Genomic DNA, 24,368 nt, shown 5'->3' with positions numbered 1-24,368 from the left:
ATCACGACATTAACTGAAAACAGACATAAAATATAACAACTTCATTACTTAACATTCAATTGGTTGATACATTCAACATGGTAACAGGACACAAGGTAAAAGTAATAATAATAAAATAAATAAAAAGTATATTTAAAAAAACAACAATAGAAAAGGTAGGCAAAAACATCAGTTTTCATCAAAAACGTGAGAGAGGGAGCGTTTTGCAGGCGCGTGGGTGTGCGCGTGACAGACACATGAAGGAGGGGCGTCCCCGCTCGGAGGAGCAGCGCGCGCACGGACAGTTGGGAGAAGGAGCACGGGGACCTTGATACATCTCCGGAACGTTGTTTTAAGATCTTTCACAGGTAAGAGACTAAAATTTGTGTTTAAACAGAGAAATGACGGCTCTCTTGTGAGACCTTTAAAACCTGAGACCACGCTGGCTGCTGCCACACCGCGTAAAGGATAAATGTTGCTGAAACAAACAAAAACCGTTAAAAAACGTGTTTCTTAGCCAAAAATATTCACCTTTGACAACAGCTTTCGATGCGAGTCCAAGTGTATAAGTTACAAATGTGTGGTTTTTGACAGATTTTGGGGTTAAAATTGACGACTTTCTTCGGTCTTTTCCTGCCGCCTTTTCACCTGGCAGCCCTGTCATCTTCAGTCTTGATGTTGAGTTTTAGGGCATGTCGGCTGCTGACTTTGACTCACTTGAACTTAAGCTGCCGTTAAGTTAGAGAAATGCTCCGACATTGTAGATAAAACTGTATCAAGTCTACGGGGGTCAACTTGTGTTGTCTTTCGTCAGTGACATGGTGTTCTTCCACCCTAAGTCTGACTCAAAATATTTTCGGGGACAGGAAACGTTTTTTTTTTTTTTTTTTTTTACAAGTATGCAGAAGTGCTGCTGTGCTGTCTTGAGATGCTGACTTGAAAGAGCTTATCTCTTCATATCTCTTAACTAGAACATTTTACTCATGTTTGACGGGACCAGCCCCCCTGCCTGTGTGCATGCACGCACACTCATTACACTTATCAGTAATTTCAGTCTCAGTAAAAACTGACACAAAAAACAAGATTTTTAAGCTATATTACGGGTTGCATCTTCAGTCCTGATTCTCAGTTTACATTACTGGTATTGGTTTTATCTCCTGTCTCATTGTTGGTCAACTGCTTTCAGTCTTTGCTGTTCACAAGTAGAATTTTTAAAAAATGAACATAGTTTGGCTTAAACCAGTCATACACAATATGACCTGTGTTCATGTGACATGCCGTTCATAAGAATGGTGTCCTGTCCAGTTTTTAATAATTATTACTACAGTAGAGCTTTTGATGATGTGAGGCTATGGCATGAGATGGCAGGGGGCAGCAAAGTTTGTTACTTTATATCAATGAAAAGCTTTGACCATTAAACCTAAAGGGCACGTTTGCCTAACATAGAAAAAAATCTCACCTACCTACTGCATATACAGATACAGAAATCCATCTCTGCAGTTTCTGCCATCGTGCCAGTACAATGGGGGTGGACGAAATCTCGTGGTGGTTCACAGTATTGAGAAATTACACTTAAAAAGTTCAACAGCAACATATTTTTCCAGTGTAGCAGTCATAAATTCAGAGTAATCCACAGACTTGTCAGGAGTTTTCATTGGAACTACTTTCTATTGAAGAAATAGGCCTGAAAAGTGGTTGATTTGTAGTTTATTTCTGTCAGTACATCAGAATTTCTGTTTAGAGCCATAGTTTTATGGCTTCTTCCAAGGTAAATGCGTATATTAAGGGGTTGTTTTGATGTGGAGTTGACAGCCTAAGTGTTTTCTAAATGGATATCACTGATCCGTGAGGTCAGTGCCAAACTCACATTGTCAACCCATGTTTTTACTAACCCAGCTGTGTGCAGCATTTTGCATGCATGTAATGTTGCATTTGCGCACAAATCCAACTAACAGACAGAGATTATTATGGTTGGATTTTTGTTAATGTTTACATGCTAGCAAACTCTCTATTCCCAGCTATTGCTTTTATTTCAAATTAGGAGAATACATTAATTAAGATGCCACGTTACCGCGACACAACATATTGGCTTCCGCTGCAGTGCTGCTTTGCTCTAATGTATTAGGAAGAATCTGGGGGCTAATATATAAATATTATCACATGTCAATGTGTGTATTTCACTCCTCATTTACATGTCAGCCATGCCTCATTTAATGCAGTTCTTTGGCTGACTTTTCTTAAGTAGAGTTGCAAAGTGGACTTTTCCTGATATCACTATATTGTTTAAACACTGGATGAAAGGAAATCCTGAGGTTACTCTTAAGTGGCAATGAGAGAGATTGTGTAGCTGTACAAACACAAAAGTCTTGTGAAAACATCATGTTGCGCTTTGTTTATTCACTAGAAAAATAAAAGTACAATTCTGCTGATTAAAGTTGTTTGCTCAAGCTTAATGCCTATTGCTGTTTGCATTGCAAACTGAATTCCATGTTTCATGTTCACTGTAGCAAAGAATGGGAGTCTGTAAAATGTGTAAACCCACGGACAGGATGATTAATGCACTCCTGCCACTACAACTCAGTGCACATAGATCACATTTTACCTCATGTTTCTGTCTATATGGAGCATACATAGTGTCACCATCTGCATAAAGATGACAGCCATGGTGTGTGTGTGTGTGTGAGGCGAGCGGGGGTGTATCATTTGGATGATTACATCACTAATCCCTTTGTCAATAGCTTATGGGGTTACAAGTAGCTGGTTTTCTGTAGTAAAGACAGAACTTCAGCAGTTCCATTATTCAGCCAGAATAAAATATTAACATCAAATGTATTTAAATAGTGAGTGTAATAAAACTGAGTTCTCACAAAGGTGAGGGGAAAAAAAGCAATGCAAAGGGTTAAAAACCAAGTGAGGAGCAAACAGGGCATTGATTTTGAAGTATGGAGCTTGTTTGTGTGACTATAATAGGCATACAAGACTACAGAGCGGCACCACATTAGGCTGGGGTTGAATTCTTGGTCATGGCTCAGTGGATCAATGCACTGCTGCGATGGTTAGGCCCTTTCATTGAAAAGCTGTAATCTAAATTGGTGACATACATTGACATTTACCATTGGTGTGCAGTTATCCATGGTGATGCTGTGGTGTATCTCATTTTGACACGATGGGAAGCTTGTTGTGATTGTGCATGTTATTAGATAGATTTTACAGTTAGATGGATCTGGACAGGGACCGTCTGTTGAGGGTTATGCAGCATGGACACACACGCGCTCACGCAGAACAAAAAACCCAGGGACAGATCTGTACTGTTTAGAGTGACGCCAGAGTCTACTATCCTCAGTGTTGTTTTGTGACGAGTCTCTTAATAACCAGTGGTAGAGTTGTTTTGTGTTTCTTTTTCCTCTGTCATGCAGCCTCAGCTGACCAGTGGTTCCTTGAATGAGGTTGAAGTACTTTCGTTAGCAGTTCTCCAAAACTTTTATTTTATTTAAGAAAATCTTTAATTTTCAGATTATATATTAACTGCCTGCACTGTTATGTCACATTCACTGTAAAAAAAACAGTGTTGCATTTGCAGTCCTTGAGACAAAATTAATCAGGTCATTTGGCCTTTTGTGGACTAATGTGTATCTATTGGTGCATCATCTGTATCCTGTGGTGTATTGTTAATCTGATCATGTAGTGGCCATAGTTTCTGACTAACTGATGCTTTTTCTTCCAAACCAAAGTAAGAAGAAGCGTTTGGTCTGTTCAGTTTAACTCCTGAGTTTTGTTTGATTTATACAAAATATACTCTTTGGTGCTCAAATTTGTGTGCTGGTGCTTAAGAGAATGCTGATGGCTTGTGTGGCTTACCTAAACATACACCAACCTCCTGATGCAAACACACATGCATTCAGCACATACATAGTCAAGGCCTGCACTTGACAGTTATGGTGACCTTGACAGGAAGTATGGGGAACCTTCACAGGAAATGTGAATGTGACTTCTGGCAGGTTTTCTTTGGGGTTAACACCATCTGACAGACAGAAACGCTCTCTTCTTGTACTACTTTCAGTATCTTCCCTGCTCTGCAACCATCTTGTCTTTTCTGTTTATAAAGGATAGAATATTTATTTATTCCCAATTAGTTATTCATAAAGTAGTATACAATCACATTAAAGTATCTAATTTAAAATATCTGATTTTGTGCAGTAATAACACAGTAAACACCACCCACATCCCAAAATAGCATTATTCTTATTAATTATTTCTCTCTCGTCCTCAGGCTTGAAATGAGAAGGGCTCCTCTTGGTGGACAGTGTGCTAATCCCTGAACACACACTGGGGACTAATCGGACTCATTAACTCTGACTCGGGTGCTTCTAGCCAGAGATCAGCACTAATCCGTCTTTCACACAGCCTTTGCCGTGTATGTTATAAATGCTCTTTCTCTTTTCTTGCGCTCCATTTTCATGCAAATTTAGAAAGACATCAAACTTAGCAGACGAAAAATCAAGTCGCCTGTACATAGTGATTTTGTGACGTTGTATTTAAAGGTATATTATGCATGATAGACTCATAAAAAATAATCCCTCTCAAACATCACTTATGACCCACTAGAAGTTTGTGGCGGTGTATTTATCTGCAGAGACTCTGCCTGTATTTTCTTATTATTTTGCTGTGTTCGTGGTGCTTCTGGGGATCAACAGCATGCACGGTGTGAGGACTCGTAGCATAGCCACAGCGGACAGGATGAAGCTCTGCATTCACACAAAATCCGCCAATTTGGGTTGTGCTGAGGTGCAGCATGTTTATTTGTGTTTTAGAACATAACTGCGTGAAACAATCAGAAAATAATGTTTTAATTATCTGATTCACGGCTTTGTTCTTGACAGCGCCACTCGCTCTCTTCATTCACTTTCTAGCTTGTTCGACCACCACTGCTCTCTCTCTCTCGCTCTCGCTCTCGCTCTCACTCATTGACCTTTTAATGCTGTGATTATAAACACCAACCAACAAATCCTGCGTAGAATGTCTTTAAGCTTTTCAAGAAGACGCAGTGGCCCACTTTAAGCGTGAGGTCAGACATCATCTCAGAATTATTTCTGACACAATGTATTCACTTTTTACAACAGGTGTCATGTGAGATTGTTTAACATGGCCTCGGTGGAAGGCATACACAAGAGCAAAAACACTGGTCATCAGGTCATTGGTCAGTGATTCAGGCCACTTAGTACCACTCACACCGGAGCCACCATTCTCTGGATTGTTTTTACACTGCTTAAGCTTGTTGGATCTATTTAAAGTGAACCTAACCTCATCTCAGTACCCACTGGTCTAAGCTTGTGAGGCTCGGGTGTAGGTTAGAGATGACCTTTAGTTGGGTGATGCCTCTCTCCATCTTTCACTCCCAGGATTTCCCCCATATTGTGTTGTGAAATTGTAGGAAGCTTCCCCACTGTAGAAAAATAACACACATAAGCAGGACGCCACTGGGACCGGGTTCTCTAATGTCACTCAAGGTTCAAAGGTTTCTGTCATTGACGTCATCAAATCTGCGGGAGACTCAATCTCACTGTTTAAACTGACTAATGGAATCTATGAGCAGCTGTTTATATATATTTTATTTTTTTTTACAGTGAATACATATTTTTCTTATCTCAACCGCTTGACAGTTTAAAATCAGCAACTTCAACTTGATAAAACCCTAATTGATTTTGCATCACACATTTTCTCATGATTCTGAAAGCCTGTGAACTAGATACATAACACATACTGACTGATTATCTGCCCTTTTTTACAAACCACGTCTAATTTCTATTAGTATTCTCTTCCTTACGAATTCCACACGAATTATCACTGCTGCAGCAAGTTGTTTTTTGTATAATAAGTTGAATCCAGATCCTTTGTGTGTAATCAATGTATGTTTAGTGGTTTTAGGTTAAATACACCTGTATGTTGAGGGTCTGGTTAATAAATTTCCTGGTTAAAAAAAACTACATTGTGAAGACAAAGGAACATTGGAACAACAAATCTGTGACAAAGTTTCTGAAAAGCACTAATTGAGGAAATGATACATGGAAATTTTCAAGGCACTGAGGGGCAGCACAGGGGACTCTGGGTGTTAATCAGACTGGATTGGCTGAGGGCTTTTCTGTGTCAGGGGTTTCTTCAAGTGCAGACATGCAGGGTAGGTCAAGTGGAAACTAAACAATTGACAATAGGTAAATGTTAGTGTAAATGCACAGTATTTGTCTGTAAATGTGTTAGTCTTGTGACAAAGTGGTGAATTTGTTCCATTTATAGTCTATAAGTGATGCACATTGTCAAAGTTTTATTACAGGTGTTAGAGGCAGTGACGTCCTCAGGACACATTAGAGACAGTTACTAGGAAAGTTATTGAACAATTTAAACTTCTCTCTCCTCTTTGCATGACTGAAACCCCTTGTGTTCATTCCCGCTTACCAAATCTAGGTTACAAGGGCAACAGCTGTGTGTATACTGTGTTGCGCAGGTCTGACAAAAGCAGTGCCTGAAGCGTCATATTTTTAATTGCAATAGTGTGTGGCCTGTGGTTGGGCTGAACAACATGAAGTGAAGTTGATTTAAGGCTGTTACTATATCTGTATTAGATTTCATAGCAGTGTGAGTAGAAACAAGGATTTGTTGTAAAAGAAAAGAATTACATGTGGATGGTAAACACAGTCATTACAGGAACTTTGAATTCACGCAGATAAGGTCTTAAACTGACACTGTGGCAGCAGTGACATCACTGTTGCAAGTAGACTTAGTCAAACCTAACTGAATACAACCCTAATAATCATTTAAGTAAAAAATGTGTTAATACAGCCTGCAAAACACTTGATTACATTTTTATTTTTATTTTTTACTGTTATTTGCTGTACAGCAATGTATTTTAACTGCCAGCATGGTTATTGTGTGGTTCACTGCACATCATTACACATGGAAACCTGGTGACCTCCTAAGATTTGATGTTTCCAGGAATTTGAATTAAAAGAGACATTGTCTGCCATTAGCATCATTTCTGGGTTGATATATTGGCAACTTTCCTTGTCCCAGAGTCCCAGATAAGTTTCTCTTCTGACTCTCTGCTCCTCAAGTGCTATGTGGAGCAACAGCTAGAGCATCACTTTGTGGAGAGCACTGCTATTAAAGGCAATGAGAAGACCTAATGTGATCACCCATACTTGTTACAAGTCCTTATCACACCCAGTAGTGAAAAGTAACTAAGTACATTAACTCAAGTGCTGTGCTTAAGTAATTTGAGGTACTTGTGCGTGTTATATGTATATATATGTATATATGTATGTATGTATGTATGTACGTGTGTATATATACACACACACACATAGATGGGTGACAAATTAAAGGAAAAACCAAAATGAAGTGTCTTAGTAAGGTGTTGGGCCACCACGTGCTGCCAGAACAGCTTCAATGTGCCTTGGCATTGATTCTACAGTCTCTGAACTCCTCTGGAGGGATGAACACCATTCTTCCAAAAAATATTCCCTCATTTGGTGTTTTGATGATGGTAGAGAGCGCTGTCTAATACTTCGGTCCAAAATTTCCCATAAGTGTTCAATTGGGTTGAGATCTGGTGACTATGAAGGCCTTAGCATATGATTCACATCATTTTCATACTAATCAAACCATTCAGTTTCCGTCACAGTTTCCACACAGTTTCCTTCCGTATTTACTGATTTCTTTCCCATAGATCTAAATGCAGATGTCACTTTAGTCACTGTTACTATTGAAACACCAGCCAGCTTCTGCCATTCCTGCCCCAACAATTAACTCATTCAGAGTCACTTACATCTTTTCCTCTTGCTATCTTGATACAAAATCAAAATCAACTGGGCCTGCTCAGCATTTCTATACATGCCACAGAGCATGATTGGATGTCAATTGCTTAACTGTACCTTACAGTGCATCTGTTTGGAAGCATCTGCATTCGTTATATTTCGCCACTCATTTATTTAGGTTTTATGTATGTATGTGTGTGTGTGTGTGTGTGTATATATGTATATATATATATATATATATATATATATATATATATATATATATACATATACACTTTTTATTGCACTACATTAATTTTACACTTTACCTACTTTACCTTACAAATGAAGGTTTTACATTAAAAACATATGCACTTACAAAATTTGGTGTATTATTATAGATTAAGCTACCTAACAGTTTATAAAGTAGTTAAAATCAGCTCCTTTTCAACCAGCTACACAACAGTTAAATAGCACGTAGACGTAAATGCATATAATAATAATCTAATAATAAAATATTTAAAAGTATAACATGCACAGGTATAGTTTTTCCTGCATTGAATACTTATACTTTTCATACTTTAAGTAATGATACATAATTTTACTTAAGGGTACAGTATATAGGATTGAATAGCATCTACTGGTGAGGTTGTAGATTGCAACAAACTGAATAGCCCTCTTTGCCCTAAGCGATTATCCATTTCTGCCAAGTCTGTTCAGCTAGATACCACTAAATTCTACACACTGCACCTTTAAGTAACATTTTCACTGCAGGACTTTTACTTGTTATGAAATATTTTTTTGCAATGTGGTATTGCTACTTTTACTAAAGTAAAGTAATGTGAATACGTCTTCTGCCTCTGACCACACCTGTTCCTTCCTGACACCATCCTTTTTTCATGTACGCCCTGTGCCCCGGGTGCATTTCATGCCTGCCACTATAAAGATGTCACGGTATTTTCTCACCTCATGACCACACTTTGTACCCTGATACACAAGACTGGCCCCCTCAATAAAATATTCTGAGCATGTACATGACATTTGATAATCTTAATCTGGATTATTTTTACATGAACATTTATATTATATATCATTATGCAGGCCCAAATAACTAATATCTACAACCATAGTTGTGGTTTGTTTTGTGGTTCTGATAATTCATGTTTATATCCAGTGTCCCTGTACACACCTTACAGCACTTTTTAGCTAAACTCATTTGTTTTTATGAGGGAGTAGGTCTGTAGAAATTTGAATAGTTGAATCTATCGTGACATTTTTTTCTCAGAGCACGTGCTTCAATATTTGAAAAAGGGAAAAAAAGGTGGAAGGCCAAAAAAGAAACTATATGATCTGTGATAGGACTTGAAAGCAAGTATCCCTGTTTCATGTGTGTTGTTCAGCTTTATAGCTAGCAGTGAGCAGTCATGCTACAATAAAGGTAGCACTGTAGCACCCTGTGTGTATACATTGTTGGGGTATTAATTTATGAATTGTGTTTTCATCGTATATTCTGTTGACATCATCTAGCCTCTAATTTTCAGTCACAAACAACTTGTTCAAGACTGCTAATGTATCTTGCTCAGAAAAGCATTTGAGGGGCCATAACAGGCCATGCCCTCTTTTACTTCTGTTGTTTGGAGAGGATCAGTGTTGCTGAGATAGGATGCTTTGGAGTGCCATTAGAGGAATGCCTCTTCACCTATTGTCTGTTAAATTGTTCCATTTCCCGGGCATCTTCCCCGCCCACAGCCCCTTTGTGAAAACACTAATTGCAATCGGCCTTCAGCAGTTTGGTGATAAAATGTATTTTAACGCAAACACACACTCCAAAAGAATCTTTTATTTATAACCAAAAAGATACAATCAACTATACATTCAAACTTCTAAAACCATGTATAATGTGCCTATAATACATTGGCATGAAATACTGTGTTGACCATAACCTGCTTTTATATGTGTGTGTGTATATATATATATATATATATAATATCCTGGTGTGGTTAACTTCTAGACTGAATGCTATGTCGAATGTTGAAACACCCTGCAGCCAGTGTGAGCTGATCCATGCCTCCTGTGAGCACTCGTTTGAGTGTGGATGGTGCAGATGTGTGGGTGTCTTGCTCTCTCTCTCTTTTCCCCATTTTAATTTCAGTATTTTTGTGTTTTTTTTGTGGTTGAAGGACATTATGTAATGCTTATGAGAGCACCCCATCTGGAGAAGTGCCGTTGAGATGCAGAGTTTGCAGAACTCACTTTAGAACTGAAAAACAGCTTACCTGTGAAAGACATTAGTAACTGAGGACACTAAAGGAAAAGGAATTTGCAGTGCAGCAGGTAAACAGCTCTTAGGCATGAATAATCTCTGTAATTCTGTGATCACCCATTTTGAGTATTTTTGATGGATATTTGGCAAGTGTTAATATTTGAGATATTGCTAATATTCCTTGACTTTTTTATGTAGTAAATCTAAACTTGTTCTAAAACATCAGCTTGTTATTTAGTGTTAAAATGAGTTTAGAGGTTTGCGCTTGGTGGATGATGTTTTGTGGTGTTACTGTGTGGGTATGCATGTTCGCTCTTTCAGAAATATGTAATGTTTGAATGCCACAGAGAGGTTTGTGGCACTTTGCTGCTTCAACAAGCCACTCATTGTGCTCAGCTGGTTAATGAGTGATTAGCCAGGATTCTCTCTCTGTTTGAGAAGAAGAGCTGGTAGACAGTTACATGAATAAAGTGGAAACCCCAACATTAAGGGGGATATAACTGGGTAGAGGCTGGCTGACATTAGGGTTGTGCAATTCAAACGGCACTAGATAAAATTTTATACATTTGTAGCTTGAATAGAGAAATACAATAATTATCTGTTAGTCAAATGTCATAGGTGTGCCTTGTCTACAAAAAATATTATCATTCAAAGATTTTTATTGAGTTAAGTGTTTTAGTTGTTTTAATTTGAGGTGTGTTATTACATTATCCAGCCAGTGTTTATGACATGGTGATACAGTCTTTTTCCATTTTAGGAGATTGATTTGTTGAGCCAGCAGTGTATAAAAGGCCGCAATTATAGCTTGGTTATCTTGGTGATCTTTAGCCCCTCGTCAAACACTCCAAATATGGCCATGAAATGGTTGGGGAAGACTTAAGAAACCAGAAAATAATCACATTTAAGAAACTGGAATAAGACAATTTGGACATTTTTGTCTTAAAAATGACTTGGAATGATTAATTGATTATCAACATAGTTGGTGATTAATTTAATAGTTGGCAACTAATCGATTAATCGACTAATTATTGCAGATGTAGAATGAACCAGACCAACCGCTAACTGCCAGGACATTTCTGATTTTTTTTTTTTTTTTTGAGCCGAGCTCCTTCTCCCATTGCGCCCTAATTTGTTGCAGGGAAGAAGATGTGGCTGTGTGGATTGTCTCATATAGGATAGATACTACACCCTTTTGCAGTGGATTCATTTCCAAGCATTCAAACTGCTCTGTTGTTGAAGAAAAGAAATATTTTTTGACAAAACTTCTGACCTGTAGGTATCAGCAGAAGTTAGACTAGAAAGGCTAAACTCTGACTGCAATCTTTAGAATGAGAGAAAACATATCTACAAAAATGAGTGAGTGACATTTACAAGTAGAACAACCTACCTTACGTGTTTGTTTAATGGGAATATTATAATTTATCAACTATAATTTATAATTGTAATTTTATTGAACATTGCAATGAAACTAATGAATTCCTCATTTTGTTGTTGCACCCTTTTGACCTTGTTTTGGCAACCACTTTTAAAAGATCTGGTTTCTGTAGTTTCACACACACACACACACACTGCATCCTTTGTGAGACTGTCACACAGGCCGCTGCTGTCACCATTTGTGAAGCAGTGGCCCAGTAGAACAACCCAAAGCTTTAGGCTCAGGTGTCAAGGGAAGCTATTCCATTAATGAAGTGTGGTTAGTGATCCTGTTCTGTGATGTTATCCTGTCTTTTTTTTATTCAAAAAAGTTTTTGCAGAGAAGAATGACTTGTGTTACGTATTGAGACTACATCCCTCTTATTTGTCAGTGCTGCTCCTCTCAAGGGCAGAAACCATGTGCCCATAAATCAAAAATAAATCAGCATCTGCGCATATCCATCCTAAGTAGATCATTGTTTGTCCCCACATAACTTAAAATCAGTGGTTGCTTTCATAACAGAATCCATCTGTGACTAATTGTGCTGTGGCTGTAGGTTCCCTTTTTATGAAGCTGTCCTTGCAGTGTTGTTAGGGAAATGAGTCATGGTTGCCAAGGAAGTGAGATGGTGTGTGGTCGACTGTATGTCACAAGGTATGGTTGGCCTTCACTCAAGAGAGCTCTCAGAGCATGAAGACTTGTATTCTTGCTTAATGTTAGAGCTCTGTAGAAATGCATTCAGATTTGGAGGAATAAAGAAACAGAGAGAGGAAAGTAGAAAGGGTGAGAGTGCAAAAAGAGTGGGAGGGATAAAATTTTTAAACTTGTGGAAAAAAGTGTTTGTCTTTGTGCTGTCAGCTCATTTGCAATATTCTGAAACCCCAGCACTTAAATATGGTGCAATCTGCTATAGGTTGAAAACCACACACACATACCAGAAAGACTGGCTGCAACGACACATTTACAGAGGCTGCTTAGACTGGCTAAGTTCTACATCTTGAAGTTTTTAAGGTGGCAATTTAATCCAGAACTTGTAGTTACACATTTACAGTATAAATCAATTACTCTGCTCTGTGTAACTAAATTAACTTAATTCAAAGCAATTATTGCTAACAGCTGGCAGTATGTTGAACATAAATCTCTCTGTCTTCCTCTTTCTAATGTGTGATGCGAGAAAGTGTGTTTGTGTGTCTCTCCGTGTGTGTGCCCTTGCTCAGTACAGGGTGGTCTGCGAACATTTGAAAGGTCAATGATTTTGGTGTTTTTAGAAAATTCCAGTATCTTCCAAGCTCAATGTGCTAGACACTCAAGCTGTTCTTCAAGTAGTTTTAAATTAAGTTTATTGTTTATTTATTTGTATCTCCATTAGCTGTTTCTAGCATCTGTAACATTTACTCTGCCTGGGGTTGATGTGAAGTCTATGGTGTCAAGCAATTAGACAGAGACAGTCAAACAATCAGGCCAGTAGCCTACTGCCATGTCTCTTCCTTTGATTTCTGTTAATGAACTGCGTTGATGAATTTGAATAACGTGGTTACAGTTGGTTGGTGGCTCTACTCTGTACTTGGTCATTTTCTCACAGTTGTATAAACATATTTATGTTGGAACAGCTGCACAGAAACTTTGCCTAAATAAAATACAGTATAAAATAAATATCATTTTAATTTAGGCATTATAAGTGGAATCTCTGTAGCCGCCATAGCTCTGATGTAGTTAAGTTTATTAGGAGGCACATGTCAACTATGGTGTAGCCTACAAAGTAGCTTCAAAGCCTACGCATATACTGTAGCAGCATTAGGCACAGCGTAACGCAGAATATAAATCCAGTTTAAGCATCTGGTGCCACTTTCAGTACTTGCCCTGTCCCTGCGTCAGGAATAGTCCTATTGTCCCAGTGCTGAGATGTGTCAGTTCCCACATTTGCTCCCCAGATTGAGACATCACGGCTACTGTACTAAGCTAAGTTTCAGGGTTTAAGGACTGTCAGCATGCAGGTCGATGCAGTTTTCTTAATATTTCTACAGTAAAATACCTTAGGCAGAAGTTTTAACAGGTGCCAAATTTTCAGTCATCTTGTGAAGATTTGGAGATTGTGTTCTTTGTTGGCTGTTCTCCGTTTAATTGATGAAGTGGCTGTTTTTTATTTCATGTTTTACTGAATACTATTGGGTGTGTTTTCTCAGTGGGTAGAGGTTTAAAGAGACTTTGCACTGTGCAGTATTTTCATATTGCTATTTCTACAGTAAAATATTGGGATTTTTAAGCAGTTGTTTTTTCGTTGTTGTTGTGGTTATGTGTGTTTTATCAGAGGGCCTAGGTTTAAAAATTGTGTGATGTTGGATAAGGCCTGCTGCGAGATACACTGCATTGCTGAACTCTGATATATGAATCAGCACAGGTCACTTAACCATGACTCTACAAACACCGATACGTGTTTGTAGAGTCTGATTTTTGTTGTAAATTCACTTCAAACGGATTGTCTAATAACTGAGGCTGAGAGAGAGAGAGAGCTGCTTTGAGTTGATTTTGATCCCTCTGATATTAAATCATGTCTTCAGATTGCCCTTGGTGTCTTTCCTCAGGTTGTTGTCAAATTTGTGGTGTTTTCTAATTGCAAATATTAATCCTCAGTACTCAGCCAATAGTCTACTTGTGCCCAGAAAAAAACTTGTAAAACTGGAGTTTCTGCATCACTCCTATAATGTACATTGACAAGCCCAATGTGTGTTATTGTCATCAATATGATGTGGGTCATGATGCCTCCTATGTGTGTTGGCCTTAACTGATACTTTACGCCTGGGACACACAAGATGCGTGAGCAGTGCGTCTGCGTCGCAGAACCTCTTGCTTTTCATTTCAGCGCCCATAATTAGATCTAGGTTAGAGCAGCCACACAGCTACGTCGCGTTATCTAGAGATTCGAGGTCTCGCCTATTTTCTCTGCGTGATGCGTGCGGTTCTCAGCAGAAATAGGGAAAACGATAGAAAGATAGGGCTGCCATTAGCAGCGCAGCAGAAGCACCGCAGCAGACACGCTGCCTGTGTGGATGCTGCAAGCATACGAGACGCAGCAGTTTAGCGATGCACACGCACTGCTCACGCATCCTGTATGTCCCAGGCGTTATTTATGTAAACAAATCAGTCCACACCTAAAAAGTGCTGAAATTTGATACCCAGGCCAAGCTATAGTTTTAATCATGTTTTTAAGGAGTGATATCTACAGCTACATATGAAACTAGCCATTTGTTAGTGAGTTAACCTGACTTCACATTACCCCTGTTGAATATGCAGACAAAATACTCTTTTATGCCTTTGGTTGGGGACTTACCCTTAACACATACGGTGAGTTCTTCACACCTGGATGTGGCAAAGTGAGACTGTGACTCACGTTTGGGAGGGGCTGCAATGAAACTTCAGTCATCTCAAACCAGTTCCTTTGAGCAATACTGCACAGCAGAAAGATTCTCAGTGGGAGTAAGCTCGCCTTCACCCATCTCAGCCAAAAACTCCTCTTCCCACTCAGCCGCAGAAACCCCGGGAAGGGTGCCGCTGCCTCCAGACATTCCTGGCTGTTTGACTGTTCAACAGCGATGCTTTCCTGCACATTCCTTGGCTCGCAGTGGCAAAACATAGGGGGTGGCTTTTACAAAACATGTAACTCTAGCCCTGTCACATACTGTATGGCTGCCACAGACAAGGCCTCCATTGAGAATCAGGAAGAGTAGTGTGCCACAGGTGAAGGCAGAGCCAATGTAAAGTCCATGAGGTGGAGTAAAGAGGCTCCACTAAGGTTGTTCAAGACAGGTCTGATGTTAGTTGTATTTAAAGGCTGATACAGGAATACAAATGATAAGAGTATGTCTCATAAACAATGCTAATAAAGACACTCTGTGGGAAGACAAGGATGCTATTAGTTAAATCTTCAGGCTTCATCCACTCCAGTTATCCATAGCTCCCAGGAGGCATTTGAGGTAATGAGATCCCTCAGTGCTCCTTCTGCGTCACTGCCACCGTCTGACCTCTCAGCTGCTGCACAGCTGTAATTGAAGGCTTAGCAGAATGTGACGTGCCATGCAGCGCTTATAGCACATACAGTCAGCATTTCTTTTTCCCGTTACATGTATGGTTTTTCTTAGCACGGCTATTCAAGTGGTTCTACCATGTACACCAGGGAGTCAGTCGATTAGCCTTGTTCAGTGGCAATGAGGCATTAAGTGCTCGGCTTACATTAAACCCAAAAGCTGTTTAAAATTGAGTTAGTTAAGTTATATATTGTTTACCTCTGTGGTGATATTTGTCCCATGCATTTGAGCTATCCTGATTAAAAGCAACACATAGCCTTAGTTCATTGCTGTGGACTTGCTCCAGTTCTGAAGCTTGTGCCTTAATCAAGGGCAATGGCTGGAGTATTCCTAATACCTAACACCTAACATGCCTGTCTTTTGGCGTTGGAGGAATCCTATGTGATGAAACACTGCACCACCAATCAGTTTTATGCTGATGGGTCTCTGAGCAACTCTGTTGTGGCACTTAGGGTTTAAGTGCTTGGTGCAAGGGCAACTTATCAGTAGGAATGGGAGAGAGTCTATCAACACTCCGTCACCTCACCCAACCTCACTTCTTTTGTAATAGCACTGTTGGCTGCAGTCACCTGTGCTTAGACTACACACTGGCTCGATGGTGTGGTGTAAGTGTGTGTGATGGTGTGCGGACAGGGTGTGTTTCACAACACTCATTGGTCCTCCATGTTTGGGCCAGAGCCAGGCAGCTGTTCTCCTATGCAGACAAGCTGACTCCTCCCTGAGTTCACACCCATGTCATTTAGAGTCCAGAGTAAAGTACAGACCTTACATCCTTTTTACCACTTGTTCCTGGCTTTAAACATACTGGTGACTTTTTTATATGCAGTTAAGTTTTTGTCGACCGCTCAGATGACCTTATGACCTGTTGTGTCCATGTTGATGGGTTACAATCTACTGTAACATCTTGTCCATACAAATAGTGTTTCAGCTGCATTTTTCTGTCCATCTCATGCATGTCTTGATTTAACAGATATGCATCTATTTTAATCAACACAGCTGTCTATACAGGATGTGTATCACCTCACATTTCACTCATGCTTTATATGCGTAAGTGCAACCTGAAGTGCGTTTATACACTTAAAGTTTATTGTGTTTCATTTTATGCACAATAACAGGGATTGTGTGCTGTGTCAAAATGTGGGTGACCCACACTAAACATTGTGCCTGAAGGCATTCTGTATGGACTCTGATGGAGGGCTGAAGCTGCTGCTGCTGCTCTGCTACAATAACATGCTGGTTTCACTACACCGCCTGTGTAAATTCAAAAGAAGAGTACATATCTTTTTATTTAGATAAGACCAGTTACATGTACAGAGGTTCATACTACTCCCTAGACACCTCCCTCCTCTGCACAGATGCTTTGGCAAACAATATACTTGTGCATTCTTCCTGACTTCCCACTCAGAAGCACTGCATGATCAAATGCTGTAGAATGTTAAAAGCATTTAAGAAATTGTTGTCTACTAGGATATGGCTATGGTAAAGTCTAATTTTGAAGCTTTGCAAATGTCCACAACAGGTGTAGCAAAGAAAATGAAAAGACCTGAGAAAAAAAAAACTGGCACCCAGGCGAAAGTTCAGACAAATAAAAGTTGACCATTGCCCTTTCACACATGTAGCATACAACAGGAGATTGTCCGTGTCAGATGTTTTCTCACCTACTGGAAATACTTGGAAATAATTTGGTTTTGGCGAAGGGTGGTGCCTGGATAGAGCGTGCAGGGGGCAAAACATGATGCAAAAAGTACACCACGGAAATAGCTGTGTTTTCTTTATATTCCTTCAGTTTTGCGCCAGTCACATGATCAAAACTCCGGACAATGGCCTGCTCTATTCACATATGGGCTCAAGCGAACATTACACAGACTTTGTAGTAGGGAGCTGGCAGGATAAAGTTCGTTTAATGTCCAGTCCAACTGATTCGGACATTTGTGTTCTCACATACAGCTACTCAGGTAATGTCCAGATAAGTTCAGGGTTGCAGTGCATGTGTGAAAGGGACTTATGACAGTTGATAAACTGCCACTGAATACAAGATAAACATAACCCTGCACATTTTTGACTACACATTTTCTGCTTATTTAACACACAGTTACTCTTTATGTGCTTAATATAATGGACTGGGGTAAAATATAACAGTAAATGGGGTATTTGCAAAGGTTTATTGTCAGTCAGTACTAAGTCAAACCTTCTTTGGCAGAAATAATAGACTCCAAATGATTCTTGTCACCTGCTAATAAGCTGTGTACTCTTGCACGCAGAACACTTATTGTACTGAAACATTCTTAGTTTGCACTGTATGTTTGAGATCAAACCTAATCTAATTCGGAGGCACCTAACCTAACTGTTTCGTTCCACTTGAGTTTGAAGGCCTGTATCAGCTAACCATTTTTTTCAGTTTCAGTTTCCTCACTGGAACATTACCTTCCAGGATACATTTATACGTATTTGAATCCATTTTCCAGTATATGCTGTTCAAATGCAAACCTGCATATTTTAAGTACACCACATAAGGTACTTTGAGCTCTGTACATTTTCAATTAAAAATCAAATCAGAATCTCAAATTTTAATTTTTTTCATCGAAAAACTCCAGGGATGTAACTGGAGTGGAATGTGTTGCTTTTGCTAAAGGATGACAGATATGGCCTTGAGAGAAAAAGGCATTAAAATCTTGTTTAAAACCCAAGCCAAGCTTGTTTTACATATTATTTTTGTCATTCATGTTCACAATGCTTCATTTGGAGACCTTGAAGACTGCAGGAATAGAAAAGAGCCTGATGTGCAGCATAGAGTTGGAATGCTATCATGGCCACATCATTTTATATATCCTGACACAAGAATTAAATATTGCAGGGGATGAAGTCGCAGTCTGTACATGGACTCACCCAGGGAATTTTAATCCCTTCAATCTAAAAGCTTTGGTCTAATGTCACACTAATGCACCACTATATTTGAACATTAGATCCACCGGTATGAGAACTGCTGTTTTGTATTCCAATAAAAGCTGTGTGAGAATTGGTGGTCTTATCCGTCTCATGCTATGTACAACCGTAGTACAGACTACATCTTCAGTAAATAGTACCGGATTTCATCGATGTTCTTCTTCGTGTACTCTGAATGACTCATCATTTGATGTGAAGGGATTTTTTTGTCAGTGGTATTTGTGCATTAATTCATATAGTAGCACAATACTCTGACACATAGTATGACCTTACCCACAGAGGAAAGGGATAATACATGACGTTAGACAGTAAACTACAGGTACAGTATTCTTCCACTGTAAATAGAGAGAAAAAACAATCACAGTCAGCAGGCGGTTTTAAACATAGTCCACACGTAGCACACACCCTAAGTAAACAGTACACAAAAACTACACAGCATTGTCATGCAGTGCTTTACAGATTCAACATTGGAAAGAAACTAATGTTAATTTCATGCACGTTTTGGCAATGCAGGCAAAGTCCATTTACATTATAGGTTTATTTAACCTTGAGTTGTCAGTTGACACAAACAGCAGAGACGTGTTATAATTAAGGTTACATATGTCAAATTTCCTTTAGTTAAATGGTTCATACATTTTTTTTCTCATTTACTTTAGACATTGCCATCATAGTGTGAAGTGTAAAAAAAAGAAAAGAAAATTGAACTTACACAGTACTCGGTCACAGACACATACACACTCTTACAGTACAATGTCTGAAAGCAGATTGGTTGCCTCCCATTTTCCTGTGATGTTGTAGATATTATGTAATTCCATTGTCAATGCAGTGTGTAAATCACTGCTGTCAAGACCCGTTTAACCTTAATTTGTTTTTTGATATGGAACAAAGCCTCACCCTGTTGTACAAACACTCCTGACTCAATATTAAGAATTTAAAATTCTCTATAAATACAGACACAGTACATAAACACATGATGGGGTTGTAATATAAGTTAGAAAAGGCAATGTTTCACCGTTAAATTTGTCTTTTTATGCAACTGAATAACTTGAAAGCATTTTACTGTATATTTAGTCAGCTTTCTCAGTATGTTTACTCACTATGAGCAAATCAGCTACATGTGTGAGTAACTGTTAAAGATTCTGCCATGAGACACGTTTGCTTTTCCATTCAACATTTTCCCATTTTCTTTCTGTTTCATTATCTTATCTCCCATGAGAACTACTCACAGAAATGAAGAAGACATCTTGCTCATACGTTTTTTTATAGACTTGCATCTTTCAGTGACCGTGCCACAGGATGCAGGTCAGACATCACACAGTGGACAGATGAGGGTGTGGTGGTGATATAGCACTTCACTCATCTATACACATACACAAAAACAAGAAGAAGAATTGGTTTGCAGGTCAAACAATTACAACACTACTGGGGTTTTCCTAAAGCTATAGCTCTATCCAATCCTGCCAATTCCTGGTGTGGCCTCTATTGTCTATACTTCCCAAAGATAACAGAGAATGTGTTTTAATGAGGACGATCATCATGGAATATGTTTCCCTCTAATGCCTGGCAGTTGCATATGGGGAATTCTTAATCCTTGCTCCTTTAGCATCAAAGGGCCCCCCTCATTAGCACTGTAGGCTGGCTTGTAAACCTGTGTACTTACACTGCAGTGTAAACCTCATTCATCCTCCACATATTAGCTTCTGATGTTAAAAGGAATTTCTTCCTCCTCAAAACATGCTGTTTGATAGTGAAAGTTAACCAGTGCACTTATGGGTGCATGTACAGTATGCTAGTTATGACAGTAGATTGTAGAAAAGATGCACCAGATGGCCCTGTCAACTGTCAACAGCCAGAGATTTATGGTAGCCTGGAAAATTACCATCATTAGTCCAATCTCAAGCTGCCACCTATTTCTGTTGCAGCAGCTCTGCATGGGATCCACGTTAGGTATTGTTTAGCCATGTAAACAGCTCTCTACTGTGCTGGTTGCAGATGTTGAGGTTTCTTTTTGAATGGTAGTGCTGGCGGTAAGCTGGCTGGCATACTAAGGGATAATTATGGTTTTCTTATTGGTGATGGTGGTGGTGGTAGTGGTGGAAGGGGCTGGGCATATAGAGGGGCCCTACTGCTCCACAGTTAACAGGATGGAGCGGGTCCAGTTATGAAACCTGAAATGGGGATGTGGCTGGCTACACCAGCTGGAAACAATGGTCTCTCTCTCTGTAGTGCATTCTTTCCACGCTTTTTTCCTTCTCAAGTTTGTTTCCAAATTATGTATCTCTTAGAAAAAAAAATCAAACAAAAAGGAACAAAACATTCCATGAGGCTCATCTTTCAGTGTCCATAATTGTACATTACATAGACTCTATATATGCTAAAAGTTTAAGCACAAACCAAAGCACTGCAACTCTGAGCTGGATAAAAGCTACAGTAATATTTCTAAATAACATATATCCTCAGAACATATACAGTGTTGAAGTCTTAATGTGAAATGGTTAAACTTTTTATTGAATCTGTCTTGTCAGTAAATGCACTGTTAAATAAAGAGAAAAAACCTACATAACTCTAACACTACATACACATTCTCACACAAAAGTAAGAGATTAACAATAAGGTCTGTTGGATGCTGTTTATCCACTAAATGCAGCAAGTTGCAATAAGATCCTTTTACTAGTCATGGCTGTATCTGTCAAACAGAAGTTGAGTGTACAGAGAATTCTCCTTAAGGAAGTTGTTGGTTATTTTGTCGAGAGCCCTCTTACTACCACTCTGCAACACAGAAAAATAACGTGAAATCATTTTCTTTTTAACCAAAATGACTGGTTGCATTGAATAAGACAAATCTCTTCTCAGTTTGTGCGCCTGTGCTGACATAATGCAAAGGACGACTTGGGTAAATGATAGATTATACTGTAATTTTACTTTGTGAGTGTGCAGGTGTTTTCAAATCCAAACAGCATATGAGAAGGAAATGGCTTAGACAAATTCAATCAATACTATTTCTATATTGAATTTGCCTCATGGCTGATATGTTTAGATCTAAATTCTATGTATCTTTAAATCAATAAACCCCTCTTTGGGCTGCAGCAAAATTGATGGCTTCACTTGTGGTGGTGCGACACGGCTCTCGTTTGTGGAAGTAAATGTGAAACACTTGAGCAGTAACATTGTGCTCTTGCTTGCACTTCCTGTATTTATTATAAGCAATGGCATTTGAAGCTTAAATCCGTGCTGAGACAGTGTCCTGTTAATATTGTTAGGTTTCAGCAGCTCCCTCTGGTGAATGAGGCTAATTCAATACCAGTAGACAGTACTGGGAGGAGAAGAGGGAAGATGGGAAAGGACAGAAGGCCTAATCTAATCTTCCCGGTGCATTGCTGTACATACATCAGTCATCTGTTTATGGAAAGGCTCTGTGTATGGTCAAGCTCCTGCAAGATTATAAAGGTAGCCTACCCTAAACCCAAATCTGACCACGATAGAACTTTTACTTGAACCATCTTTTTCAATCCAGTTGCACTGATAACAGTTTTTCACGTATACAGATTGGGTAACACTAGATAATTTCCTCTTGTTAAGTCACGGATTATATCATGGTAAGTACTAATATTTGTCATGAATACAAATACAATATGCCTTTTTAGTGGTATGTGTTTTACAGCCGTAGTCATTCAGGACCCTCTAACATTTTCAAGTCGTTTACTCCTGTGAAATCTTCATCTTCTCAGCCAAATCATCAAATAGCCATCCTTTAAATTCCCCATGCATCACTGTCCAGAACAAAGAAGGAAAGCATACAGTAGGCTAAAAAGTTTTGTCTTATCAAAATGAATCAGAGAAGAAAGAAAGAAAGTTTCAAGTTGGGATGCACTTTACAAATATCTAAACATCTTAACCTAACAACCAACAAGGCAGCCAACACATTTTGAAGCCTTATTAAGCCTTTTTTCCAGGCACCCATTGATCTCTGTTCATTGGTAAAACTCAAATGATCAGTAAATATTTAATCAATGATCAGTATAATTTACTCTCTTGGAGATTGATTCCTCAATAATGCCCTAACCTGTATAAGTGTTGCCCACTAACAATACCTTAACTTGTACAATACTGTAAAACTAGTGACTTAACTGGAGGAGGGTCACATTCAAGAGTTTCACAATCTGCAGTTGTATTCAACTGGCAAAGAATATCTTTACTGAAGAAGATGGTAGATCTTATTTATTCTTTTGCTAATTTAGAGAAATGATAAGTCTCCCAAAAGTTGTACATAAATGAGTGTTGATGACTAACTACACATTGAATTTAGAAGGTTGAGTTCCCTCTTGTACCCCAAGTATAAGAGGGCAGCCAACCAGGTTTCAGGACCCTTGTTCCAATCTGGGTTGAATGTAGGTTTGACACAGGCAGGCCTTGGTGAATATGAGTCTTAACTATGGACAGACATGTAAATTAATTAATGACATTTAAACGTAATTTAAATAAGACAGACAAAAAGAAAGATGTGGATGAGTGAGACGGAGTGAGTGTACCGAGAATAGAGTGAGGGTACATAGAGAATTGAAACTGAAATGAACTATAGTTGGTAATTATGTCATTCTGTATATGTCAATGGTTTTGCATAAAAGTGTAGCTATGACAGTACTTTGCAGAAAGAAGTCAAATTCAGACGATGACAACTAGAGATTAACCTGTCTGATATGAATGGGTTCAATATGGATTGAAAGCATGTTCAGTATACATGTGTCTACTGTATGAAAGGAGTAATTAGAGGCCAAAAGGCATGTTTCAGTGTTCTTAAACGTGAATGTTTTGTTGGTGCAAGTGAGCTCTACGACTGATGTCTGAGTCTGGTTCCTTGGTTTAGCCTAGCTGACCTTTAACCCCATCACCTTTAACCCTGAATCATGTGCACCATGGGCTGAAAAATGTGTTTCTCCATTTTCTTTTACGGCGGTCACTCTTTGTCTTTTTTTTGTCCACGCTTATTGAATGCCAACACAAAGACTGCCATAAAGCAGTGATTTGTTTAGGAAAGAGACCTGCCTGTTTTCTCTGCATGAAAAGGCTTGGGATTGGGTGTAGGTTAGGTGAAGATCTGACCAGATCTTTAGATAAGATTGGTTTATTATCAGTGGGGTGCTTATTTATGATAAAGGCAATTAGGCATTCAACCAGACAAGTAAATTGCACAGTCTCAAATGAGGAACTCTCCTTGCCTCCTTGAAATTAAAATCTCAAACTCAGGTTGGACGAAAATGCCAACAAATTAATTTATTTATATGGATTCACTGCATAAAGTTGGTACTCTGACCACATAGTCAAGTACATAGCCAAAACAACAGAATTGTGTCAATTTCTGTCCAAACACTTAGGTAGTGCACTGCAACTGCTTGACCGATCCTTCAATAGCTTTGCTTCCTGTTAGGCATCCGGCATTGTCTAGCATTGTTTAGGCTGCCCAGCAGATATGTACTCCTACTTTGTCTCCTGTGAGGCTGGACATGTCATCCTGCAGCAATGTTATATAACCATTTCTGGAAGCTTTTCCCTGATTTTCTATGCACCTGGTATCAGATAATGAAATAGCACACAGAAGTACAATTATTACAATAACTGTACTTACTTATACAATACAAGTTATTAACATTTTGTTAGGAAAAAATAGGAAGCAAATTGTGTGCTTGGCATTATTACCCACTAGATAAAGTAATGACAGAAACTTCACCTTCATCATCAGAAAAACCTAAGGTTTCAGTTGTTAACAGTACCAGTGACCCAGATAACCAAAATATTTTCAGAAATGCAGTGCAAAACCACCACAGCAAAGATGCCTTTGCACAAAGGATGAAAAAAGGAACTCACAGACTGTTGATGATTTGAGTAATGCATAGTCATAAAAA

At 38.9% G+C, this 24,368-nt stretch overlaps 1 protein-coding gene across 3 annotated transcripts in view; it reads left to right on the top strand.

Annotated features, from left to right (window-relative positions):
• The first annotated feature begins 252 nt into the window (after positions 1-252).
• The window catches only part of adcy7 (adenylate cyclase 7), a 61,264-nt gene continuing 37,148 nt past the window's right edge, over positions 253-24,368 (top strand). For 2 of the 3 annotated variants that reach the window (XM_067595098.1, XM_067595080.1), the window contains exon 1: positions 253-347. The gene's annotated coding sequence lies outside the window, so the exon portion shown is untranslated. The remainder of the gene's footprint in view (positions 348-24,368) is intronic. The other variant, XM_067595089.1, reaches the window with a different exon arrangement.

The sequence above is a fragment of the Thunnus thynnus genome, chromosome 1 (assembly GCF_963924715.1).
Source record: "Thunnus thynnus chromosome 1, fThuThy2.1, whole genome shotgun sequence".
NCBI lineage: Eukaryota > Metazoa > Chordata > Actinopteri > Scombriformes > Scombridae > Thunnus > Thunnus thynnus.
Note: the sequence above shows the minus strand (reverse complement) of the source record. Positions and strands in the feature narration are given on the sequence as shown.